General features: G+C 38.5%; 1 protein-coding gene across 2 annotated transcripts in view; it reads left to right on the top strand.

Annotated features, from left to right (window-relative positions):
• The first annotated feature begins 1,627 nt into the window (after nt 1–1,627).
• The window catches only part of shc1 (SHC (Src homology 2 domain containing) transforming protein 1), a 33,673-nt gene continuing 24,284 nt past the window's right edge, over nt 1,628–11,016 (top strand). Inside the window, exon 1 of one of the 2 annotated variants that reach the window (XM_047360824.1) lies at nt 1,628–1,857. The gene's annotated coding sequence lies outside the window, so the exon portion shown is untranslated. The remainder of the gene's footprint in view (nt 1,858–11,016) is intronic. The other variant, XM_047360825.1, reaches the window with a different exon arrangement.

The following is an 11,016-nucleotide window of genomic DNA, read 5'->3' as shown; positions in this document are numbered from 1 at the left end:
CTACAATTAAGACTCTAGTCTTATTTTAGTTTTGTTTTTTTGTTTAGACCTTGTTGTTCCCAGGCCTAGAATGACAGCAGTTCAGTTAGCAACAGTTACAGCATTGAAAAAGCCAACTAAAAATATTACAAACTAAGAGTTATGTTGTTGTCAATATTTCCGAAGATATTTGGGCTTTAAAAGAAACTATTCTTGTGAATCCATCAGATGACAAACAATGACATGGGCAAACAATCATGGAAACACACACATATTCATACCTCAGGGCAGTTACAGTGAGCGGTTAACCTAAAATGCATGTTTTTTGCCTGTGAGAGGAGAGACCCACACATGCACAGAAACATGCCAACTCCATGCAGAAAGACCTAAGATGGACATTTGAACACATGACCTTTTCATTACGAGACAATAGTGCTAAAAACTGTTCAACCATACAGTGCCCTCTTCCCCTCTTTCTTCTTTTGTTGTTTTTGTTTTGTACACAAGTATCAGTAATGATTATTAATTGGTTGAAGAATAGTAATCACACTATGACATATACCTTTCTAATACTTGTGTTATTGGATTTTGGTTTTGTGAAGAATAATATAAAAATGAACAAAAATAAAAGATATTTAAAAAAATATGCGCTGACATAAGATTAAAATTGAAGCAGGGGTTAAATTTAGAGAAGAGAGACAACATAGACAACCCACTAAAAAATTATTTTATACTCTGAATATATCAGATTGTTCCACACATACAGGTGGATCCCAATAGAGTGCAATCAAAGGAGATTTATTTAAGTAATTAAATTCAAAAAGTGAAAATTATATTATTATATGGATATTCTTTGCACGCAGAGCAAATTTCAGTTTCATGATTATAACTTACAGTTGATGAAAACCATAAATTCAGTTTTTAATCCCTTTATTCCCCCCTAGACACGTCACCAATTTATCACAAGGCAACACGAAGACAGCACAAACAACCATGCAGACACACTCATATCTTAGAGCATTTTAAAGTAAAAAGTAACCCAACAGTCATATTTGTGGTTGTAGGTGGAGGCTGGAGTACCTGGATATACCTCATTCCTTCTTTGACAAGACTTTGAAATAGAACTGATCTAATTTAGTCTGCATGCCATTAATGTTCTTTGATGTTTCATTATTTGTGGAACCTCCAGATCATTTTACCTGACTGGTTCAAGCTGGTTCAAGGTTAATATTTAGTTCTGAAATGTCCAGAATGTTATAAAATTGCAAGGAAAAAAATCTACAAATATGAGTCTGGACAAATATGGAATGTTATCATGAAAAATTAATGTGAGCCTGGTCAATGTATTTATACTAGAACCACCTCTGCTAATAATATATTATAAGGAACTGTAAAGAGCTTCCTCAGCAGATGTGTTGATGTTATATTAAACTTGTAACTTGTTTTAGTTCCTGAAATTAAAAGAAAACAAAAGAAAGGGGATTTATCCGGCTGTTTGTATCTATCTTTAATTTCAAGTGAAACAAAAACTTTTGGTTTGCAGTCAGGCATTTATATTTTACGCAATTTGCACACACACACACACACACACACACACACACACACGCGGAAGTGGCTTCTGTCGTGACCGTGGAGGGGAGGGGGGAGGAGAAAGTAAAGGAAAGGCAGGGGAAAGAAGAAGAAGAAGAAGAAGCAGAAAAAGAAGAAGGAAGTTTAGAGTCATCTTTTCCGGAGTTAGTTTAAAGTAGACAGAGCGTGTCGACTTAAAAACTCCACGACGCTTCGCTTTGTTTACATGACTTTAAGCTGAAAGTTTGTGCAGCAACAGCAGACTGTGACGCAGGAGGAGCCGCTGCGGGAAGAGGAGGAAGAGAGCTGGTAAGTTTCTCGTTAAAAGTTAACTGACCGCACTCCGTTTTTGGGTCACGGTTCGGACGCTGTGAGTCAGTTTGTCGAGTCTGTAATGTGCGCTGAGTGAATACTGGTTCTCAGTGCTTCTAGAAGAGTGGCATGTTCTCACGTTGAATGAACGTTTCACTGTCCAGGTGGTGGCCAGCTCATTTTACTCCAAAGGGCTTCAGGAGTGTCTGTGATTGTTGTTGAGAGCAGGTCTGTTTCATTGGCTGATCTCAGTGTCTCCAAAAACGGATCCTTAATCGGCTGCTGTTAACAGTAGTCACTGCAACTGGACAATAAAATAATGCTTGTTGTATTTCGCTAGATCTTTAGTCTAATAATGTTAATTCAAGATGGGAACAGCAATCTGTGAAACTTTGAGTAACATGTAAACCATATACAAAAACATAATCTGATCAAACTTATTTTTTCAAAATGTTAATTATTCCCAAAGACACTTTTTTAAGTCGTATTATTTAAGGAAAATCTGTTTTGTGTTTTTGGTTTTTTTTGGTCACACCTGATTGTCTCTTATCATTTACACATTTTAATATCAGACAAAGAGAGCATGAGTAAATACAAAAAGCTGTTTATAAATGATGATTATTAATGGTCATTTCATTATTATCAGGAGAAAAAATGCCAATTAACCCAATCTCAATCTTTGTAATTGTCACCTAGTTAAATCTTACATTTACTTCAATTAACCATGTTATTTATGGAAAGATGAGTCTTTACTACTATCAGAATTATAGACTCAAGAAATACCTTAAGTAGTACCTGCCTGACAACACGAAGTGGACTAAAAGATCTTAAAAAGAAACACATAATGCCCTGATGTGAACTTCAAGTATAGAAGAGAAACAAAGTCACTGAACTCTATCACTCTGGAAAGGGTTACAAAGCCATTTTTAAGGAACTTCCATAAACAATAGCGAGAGCCATTATAAACAAAAACAAAGAACCGTTTTCCTCTGTTTGGGTCAGTTTTCATGATTCAACAATGAGGAAGAGGCTGGGCAAAAATGGCCTCCATATGAGGGATCCAAGCCAAAAATTATAGCTGACCAAAAAGAACTCAAAGTCTGAGTGATCCAAAAGACTTTTGGGAAAATGTAGAATGACAGGCAAAATTAGTACTTTCTGGAGGGTCTACACTCCGTACAGTCGGGTGTAAAACTAACAGAAGAAGAACATCATGCTGACAGTCAAACATCTTGGTGGTAGTCTGATGGTTTGGGGCTGCTTCAGGATCTGGATGACTTGCCATCAACTAAGAATTCTGCTGCACCACGACAATGATCTAAAGCAAATCTGCAAGTCCACCCCTGAATGGGTCATAGAACTAAGTTAAGGTTTTGCAATGGCCTAGTCAAAGTCTGAACTCAAATCCAATTGAGATGTCTTCACATCACTTGGAATTTCAATGAATCTGTGAATTTTAAGGTCACGGTGTAAGAATAGTAAATCTGTATAGTCCCCATATCTCACATTACTAGTTAGCCTAAATGCTTTTACCTTTCACTTCAGTAAGTGCATCAATGTTGCTAGATATTTGGATATTTTCTTGTAAAAATATTGCCTCCATCAGTCTATGTGACCTCCACCATTGTTGGCACTGTCATCTGGCATGCAAAGTGTGCATTCATGACAACTGGAAATGGGAACCAACAGATATTGTATTCAAAACACTCATTTGCAATAAATATTCATGCACACACCGACACTGCAATGATGATATATTGTGCAGTCCTTGTGAAAGTCAATGTGAAAAACTCATTTAACAACAGTCTGTAAACACATTTTATAAACATGTTGTAGAAAAGAAATAGGATGTTTTTTTTTCCAAAACAAAAGGAGCGCATTCAGATTTGCCTGTGGAAAGGACATTTTATGAGTGTTTAAATTCAGATTTTCTAGTGATCACAGCAGGCCACTCTTAAGACTTGTTAAGATACAGACTTGGGTAGTAAAATGTCCAGGTCTGCTAAAAGATTAGGTTCAGAATGTCTTCATCTGTCTAAGTAACATCCCCACAGCAGACTTTATCAACAGTTAAAACAGTAAAAAATGTATAACCCGGGTCCTTAAATAACTGCATTAAGGCTAAGAAAGTAAAGAAATGCAGCTGGAAAAGATTGATCAGTTGATAAATAATTATAATAATAGTTATTTCTTTTAAATGTAACGGTTAATTATGACATATTTGTGCTGGGTATTTGCTGGTCCCATATATTTTTGTGAATAATTGGTGTTATTTATTTGTACAACTCATGGATGTTAAAAGCTGACTTCAGACTTGTGACTTCTTCACAGGCAGCACAAAGTAGGGATGGGTGATTTGGACTTAAAATGTTATAACAATAAAAATTAATCTTCCTGTTAAAGCCTGAGAAGTTTTAGGGTTTTAGAAGAAAGAGCTACTGTTCATTTTAACTTTGTCATGTTATTAGTTTTATTATTTATGTTTTACTTTCTATAGCAACAAGTAGAAAATTATTCCTATTAGATGTGATAGTTTTTTGTAAACTGGTAGATTTTCTGTTGATTTTCTTCCCAATAAACATAGTAATATATAATAAAAAAACAGAAATCTTAATTTTTAGAGTGTTGTTTTTAAAAACTGGGTAGAAAGGTGAGAATTCATCTTCAGATAAGAATACATTTATTGATATGCTATGACTGATTTGATTTATGTAACCAATGAGATAGGTAGAGTTATGGATTTAGAGTCATTTACAGAGCCTGATAGTGGTTCAGGTTATGATGAAATCACAATTACTTAACATGATTCCTCATTGCATTTGGAAACAAATTGCACTTCATGTGCCTAAAGAGCCAAACGAGAATGTACTTGCAAAGCTAAATATTGACACATAATTTGAAAAGAATAACTTTTGTGAATCATATTGGTTATTTGATCGCTTGGAACCTAGGTTGAAAGACAACCTTTACATGTTGCATGGATAGCCTTGCATGTTGCAAAGACATTTTAAGTTGTATTAGATTAGAGAGCTCTCTGACGTTTTCTCTTTAAAGGACACCTCAAGACAAAAGTACTTTTTCCCCTTTTCCTGCTGTAGCCATGCTTTTGCAATTTGGTGTAATTTTTTTAAATATCAATTCACACATAGAATGCATCTTCATATCAGTCCAATGATTTAAACGGGTTTTAATTCACATGCATACATTCCCGTTTACTGCAAGTGATACACAAAGCAGCCAGATACGGATTTTTAAGCCAGTTGGTAAATGGTTTTCTAAGGAAGCCTTGCTGATTGCATTGAGTCATTAACTTTGCAGCATTCTCATTACTTCATTCTGAGCCAAGTATGTGTGCACAACGAGTTTTTGCATTGTTCTGTTTAAGAAATCCTTGTATTGCTTTCAAGTTTCAGTTTTTCACACACACATGCTTGCAATGCATAATTTTAGATTTGTTTCGCAAGGAGAACAATAAAACTCTGTTACGACACAAACCCTTGCTTTTGGACTGTCCTGATAATTGTCTGTGTTGCCCTTTTTATTAACTCACAATCATTTTATAACAATTTCACATTTCCAAAAAAAAAAAAAAAAATAGGATGAGGAGCTCAGCCATCCCGGAGGAGCTCGGAGTAGAGCCGCTGCTCCTCCACATCGAGAGGAACCAGTTGAGGTGGCTCGGGCATCTAAACCGGATGCCTCCTGGACGCCTTCCTCGGGAGGTGTTCCAGGCACGTCCCACCGGGAGGAGGCCCAGGGGACGGCCCAGGACACGCTGGAGGGACTATGTATCTCGGCTGGCCTGGGAACGCCTTGGGCTCCCCCTGGAGGAGCTGGAGGAGGTGTCTGGGAGAGGGGCGTCTCTGCTGAGTGTGCTGTCCCCGCGACCCGGTCCCGGATAAGCGGAAGACTACGAGTACAAGAGTCACATTTCAAAAGCAACCTTCCCCATTCTGGTGAGGGGAAAACCTTCTATGAAAAGGTCCTTGTAGTGTCAGAGTCGAGCTACGCTGCTCCAGGCAATACTAAATTGTCAGAGAGATAAGCCGTAGAGTCAGTCAGTGCACAACAAATCTGTACACAATCAGACAGAAAAAATTTGAGCTATGCTCCTCTATTTCTTATAATTATTATCTGTGGAGTCCAGCCAGAGTAAACACACCTCAGATGCGTTGAAACAGGGTCACCGTGGCAGGGTAGAAGTTCACAGTGAACGAATGAAGGGTAGACACACTATTATGGCAACAGACTGAAGGCAATGCAAGATGATTGAGGTGACTGGAACCAGTGGGTTCGGAGCTCTTATCAGGGTCAGCCACAAGGCTCAGGCCAGCAGCCTGTGACATGGTATTAAATGGTGGAAGTTATCATCGCTGATGAAATGCAGGTGAAAAAAAGGTGCAATCAGCCACAGATCCCCCGCAAAAATGTCTGATTCAGACGTATGACAGGAGCCCAACAAATAACACACACACATAAACATAGAAGGGCAAACGTGACACAGACAGAAGGACAGTCCGAGACGGGATCTGTCAGTCAGAGAGGAACGTCATGGTCACACTGTCACAACACTGCCACGGTCTAAAATCCATTTGATTAAAGTGGGATCTTTCCAGTTCTGCTTGGACCCTATCAGTCACAAGAAAGAACTTCAGTGCTGATTGACAGGAAAGAATGACATTTGGTTGTTGTTATTACTTCACTAACAGAGGTTTGAGCAAACATCTACGCACTCTGCAACATACTGCTGTCCCACAAATAATCAAACTTTCTTGTAAGCAGTGACGATGAGCATATTGTTAAGCACAAATTAGTCTGTTAATAGTAGAAACCTTTGTCGCTATTTCCTGACAGGACTTTCAGCTCTGTGTTAGAGACTGACTCTGTGAAGATAAGTTCTTGTGTCTTTTTATGTCTACCAGTGTTGTTAGGGTCTTCTTGTGTGTGTGTGTGTGTGTGTGTGTGTGTGTGTGTGTGTGTGTGTGTGTGTGTGTGTGTGTGTTGACGTAGGAGTTTGTTTTTGAGCTCATAGCATGTGGTTGTCCGCCTTTGCCTTACACAATGGGCCTGAACCTCAGCTGTGTTTCCTCCTGTGGTGTATGGTTCAGTGCTACATGCTTATGGTTGAGTGCACTCTGTGAGTTACAGGTCTGATCAAATATTGATGTGCAAGATGATGGAAACTGGAAGTAAGTGTAGCCGCATTGCCATTTTTCCAAAAATGTAACCTTATTTTAGTCTTGGTTGACTGTTCTAAGCAGATTCTGCTTAACAAAACCCAATGTATTTTTAGTTTTGCTTTTGCTCTTAAATTGAGATTAAATAAAAAAAAATGGTTTAAAGTTGGTAAATGTTATGTTTTATATATAGAGGTGTTTAAACAAAGTGTGTTTAATGAAGGCAAAATGATGAAGAGTATCCTAAGCTTTGGCTCCCTCTTGATTGTATATATAAGCGCTAAATATCTAGTTTTGTCAATTCAAATTGAGTGGTTAAACCAAAAATAAAAACAAGCTGTTGCAACTGGGAAGTTTTAGAGTAAATGGAATGAGGTTGAAGGTAGCAGGAAGGGAATGATGGAAGGAGATAGAGATGAGGGATTGTGGCTTGTGGGGTGATGGTGGGAGGGGGAGGGTTGGCTCAACCAAAAATAGCCAGCTCACATGTTTGCTGTGTATGTAGTGAGCTGTGAGACCAGCAGTAAGATGTCCTGCTGAATGTCTGGCTAATCTAATGTCTCAGCCTGAATTTTGCTAATGTAATTGGCTTTTTGCAGGTTCTTTTGCATGCAGGCATGTCTTTTCTCAGCTGCGCCAATTTTCTCTGTTCTTCCTCGTCTCTGGGAGTTTTTTGTCTTCAGGATGTGTGCTGATGGTTAACTGTGCTTCAGATAGCAAAAGTCCAGGAGAAGGGCCAAAGTAACTGTCTAGACTGAATCATCTAGATTTATTTTTTGCCCTGGTGTATCAACAGGGTTGAGGCAGCAAAATTACATTGCACACACAACCATAAACTTGCACTCATGTATTCAGTATCTAGTCAGACAGATGCAGCCTGCAGCGTGTGCCTTTAAGTCCACACCACTATGTTCAGTTTGTCACTGATTGTTTGATTCAGTAAATACCGACTAAATGCATGTTTCACAGAGTCCTTCAGTCACATTTGCTATCTTGCACCAGGCAAGCTGGAACAGAAGTGTTTCACTCCTGGCTTCTTTGCAGGTAATTCCTTTCATTCCACAAGGTGTGTTTCAACATGCTCAGTGGATTATTCTCCTTCTGCTATCAGTTTCTCCTAAGTTGTCTTGACTTTCATTACTTTCTCCCACTTAGTTATTGCTCTGTCTGTGCCTGCGCAGGTGGCATCAGGGCAGTCTCGTGATCCTCTCCACAGCTGATCCCGGGAGCAAAGCATTCTGGGAGTCGGGCAGCTACAAAGGCATCATCGTAGCACGTTGCAGCAGGCTCTCTGTGTTTTATGTGTTTGCCTTTATGTGGTGATGTGTTTTTAGTGTTTCAGACTCACAGGCAGCCTGTGTTGGCCGATGGAATATGTGGTAAGATATTCAAATGGTACAGCCAGCCATCCATAAACATAATGCACCACAGTGGCTGATTAGATGATGAGGGTAGTGTGAGAATTGACAAAATTAACCGTTTAGTTCAGCTCTACATTAGCAAGATATTTGGTTGTTTCTTTATCACATTAGATGATTAATTTCTATCTGATAAAACGTTACTTAAAGGGCAGCTGTAAGTATTTACATACTAAGTATGAGAACACATTATTTTTCTTTTTAACAATTGGACTTTATATTAGACTAAACTCTTCCAGTTTTAGGTCTGTTATGATCTACAAAATTAACAGAAAACAAAACTAATGACAATTTTAAGGGAATTGTTTGGGACTTTCTGTAAACTGGAAGGTTTACATACATTTACTTTGTATTTGGTAAAATTACCAGTGCCGTTATAGACTACATCCATCATCCATATATGGTAGAACCTTCCGGTTTCAGGTGGCATTACTCAAAAGTCTCTTAGTGTCAAATAAGTGATTTTAAAGTGACATATCTGCTTTAAAAACCAATAGAAAGGCCGAATGAGAGAAGTTTATTGTTTTCAAGATTTTTTGGTTTTCTGGCTCTAAAATATGATGATGACATTTTAGCATAAAACGGGATAAAATTTAAAAGATTATAAAATTTAAAAAAAACAAATATTGATAAAGTTGGAATGTATATTTATAGCACAGCCTTTTAACTACATATTTACCAACTTCCCAGTTGTACAGTCTAAAAGACTAATTCATAATGAGTTGTCCTTTATATTTTGCCTGTAACTTAAAACAACGGCCAGCATGAACTCATGGAGCCCAGCTTATAAAAATTAATTGTGGGTTTGCTCAAACTGTACTCGCAGGCCAGTTTATTAGTCTCAGCTACGTCAAACAGATGCAGTCTATAACAGCCAAGCAATAAATCCTACCTTCATAAAGATGGAGGTTGTTTTCCAGCAATATTTTACTGGTGAGTTGGAGGAAAAGAAACACAACCCATCAATGCAGCAAACATTTAACAGAAGGGCTAAAAGACACACAGAGCATCTTCGACATAAGTTAGGAGTAAATTAATCTGGAATCAGGACAATTCAAATATGAATTTGTTCCCTTTTAACAAGTATGCTCCTACGCAAATTTTATTTTACAGCAGATCAAATGAATCTCTATACAACAGGTGAATACATACCTGCATATCATTTTCACACATCTCATGTGGAAAATGACACAATGGCGGTTATTCAAAATCTTACAAATAAAAACCTGAAAAGTGTGACGTGCATTTGTATTCAGCCCCCCTGGGTCAGTACTTTGTAGGCCACCCTTTGCTGAGATTGCAGCTGCCATTCCTTTCTGGTCCTTTGCTCATTTGTTTTTGCGAAATAGTTCAAGCTGAGTCCGATTAGTTGGAGAGCATCTGTGAACATAAGTTTTCAGGCCTTCTCAATTAGATTTAGGTCTGTACTTTGTCTTGGGTCATTCTAACCTTTAAATATGGTTTGACCTAAACCATTCTGTTATAGCTCTGGCTTTACTCCACCCCAGTCTCTAGTGTGTTGCAGATCCTAACCAGTTGTCCTCCAGGATTGCCCCTGTATGTAGCCCCATCCATCTTCCCATCAACTCTAACCTGCCTTCCCCTCCCTGGAGAAAAGCATAACCCACAGGATAATGCTGCCACCACCCTGTTTTTCACTATGGGAATGGTGTGTTCAGGGTAATGTGCTTTGTTAGTTTTCCACTACACATGCAGGCCAGAAAGTTACGCATTGTTCACAGTAGACCAGACCACATTGTTCCATGTGTTTGCTGTCCCTTTCGTGACTTGTGCCAAACTGCAGCTGGGCTCGAGGTCTGCCTGTATTTTTCCATAGAAGGAAACTGTTTTACCAACCTGTCAGCAAATAAACAGGTTCTGTTTTTACTCTTGATGTCCTGAGTCCTAAAACACAAACGTAAGAGTCAAGTAGCTGTGTATCTAGCATTATTTGCCATGACTCTTTACTCTTCATTAGAAACAGCTGAGTTTCCAAACTGTCAAAACCACATCCGAATGTATTTTTTACCCAAGTATGCTACCTTTCTGAGGAACTGAAGAGGGTTCTGTTGTCAGCCACTGTGTTGCATGTGTTTCACTGGTTGTGGGGAGGATGCAGGCTAACAGTGCAGGGAGTGGTTTTCAGCACTCATCTCCACCAATCGTATCTGTGTATGGTGATGAATGTCTTGCTGAATGCTTGTAGTTGCTTGATTTTTGTGCTTTATTAAGGCGTTGCTTTGCAGGAAGTCTTTTTCTTTTTTTTTTTTTTGCTATCCACTCTGTCTCTGTGGCTACTTTCTGCTCTTCTACAGGACGGACATCTTATCAGAAATGCTTAAATATTGAGGCCAATCACTGGGATCTCTTGACTTCCTGTACTTTCCCCTAGAGAGCTGTAGTCATGTAGAGGGGGTTATGTGCAGTGGATTTAAAAAAAATTAACATGCCAGATTTTTAAGAAGCGAAAAATAAGACCAAGATGAATCATTTAAGAACTTTTTTACCATTAATGATCTGTAACCTGTACAACTTAATGGTAAACAAATCTTTTCCAGAAG

Source organism: Girardinichthys multiradiatus, chromosome 3, assembly GCF_021462225.1.
Source record: "Girardinichthys multiradiatus isolate DD_20200921_A chromosome 3, DD_fGirMul_XY1, whole genome shotgun sequence".
NCBI lineage: Eukaryota > Metazoa > Chordata > Actinopteri > Cyprinodontiformes > Goodeidae > Girardinichthys > Girardinichthys multiradiatus.
The sequence above is the reverse complement of the archived record's forward strand: the minus strand, read 5'-3'. Positions and strand labels throughout refer to the sequence as shown.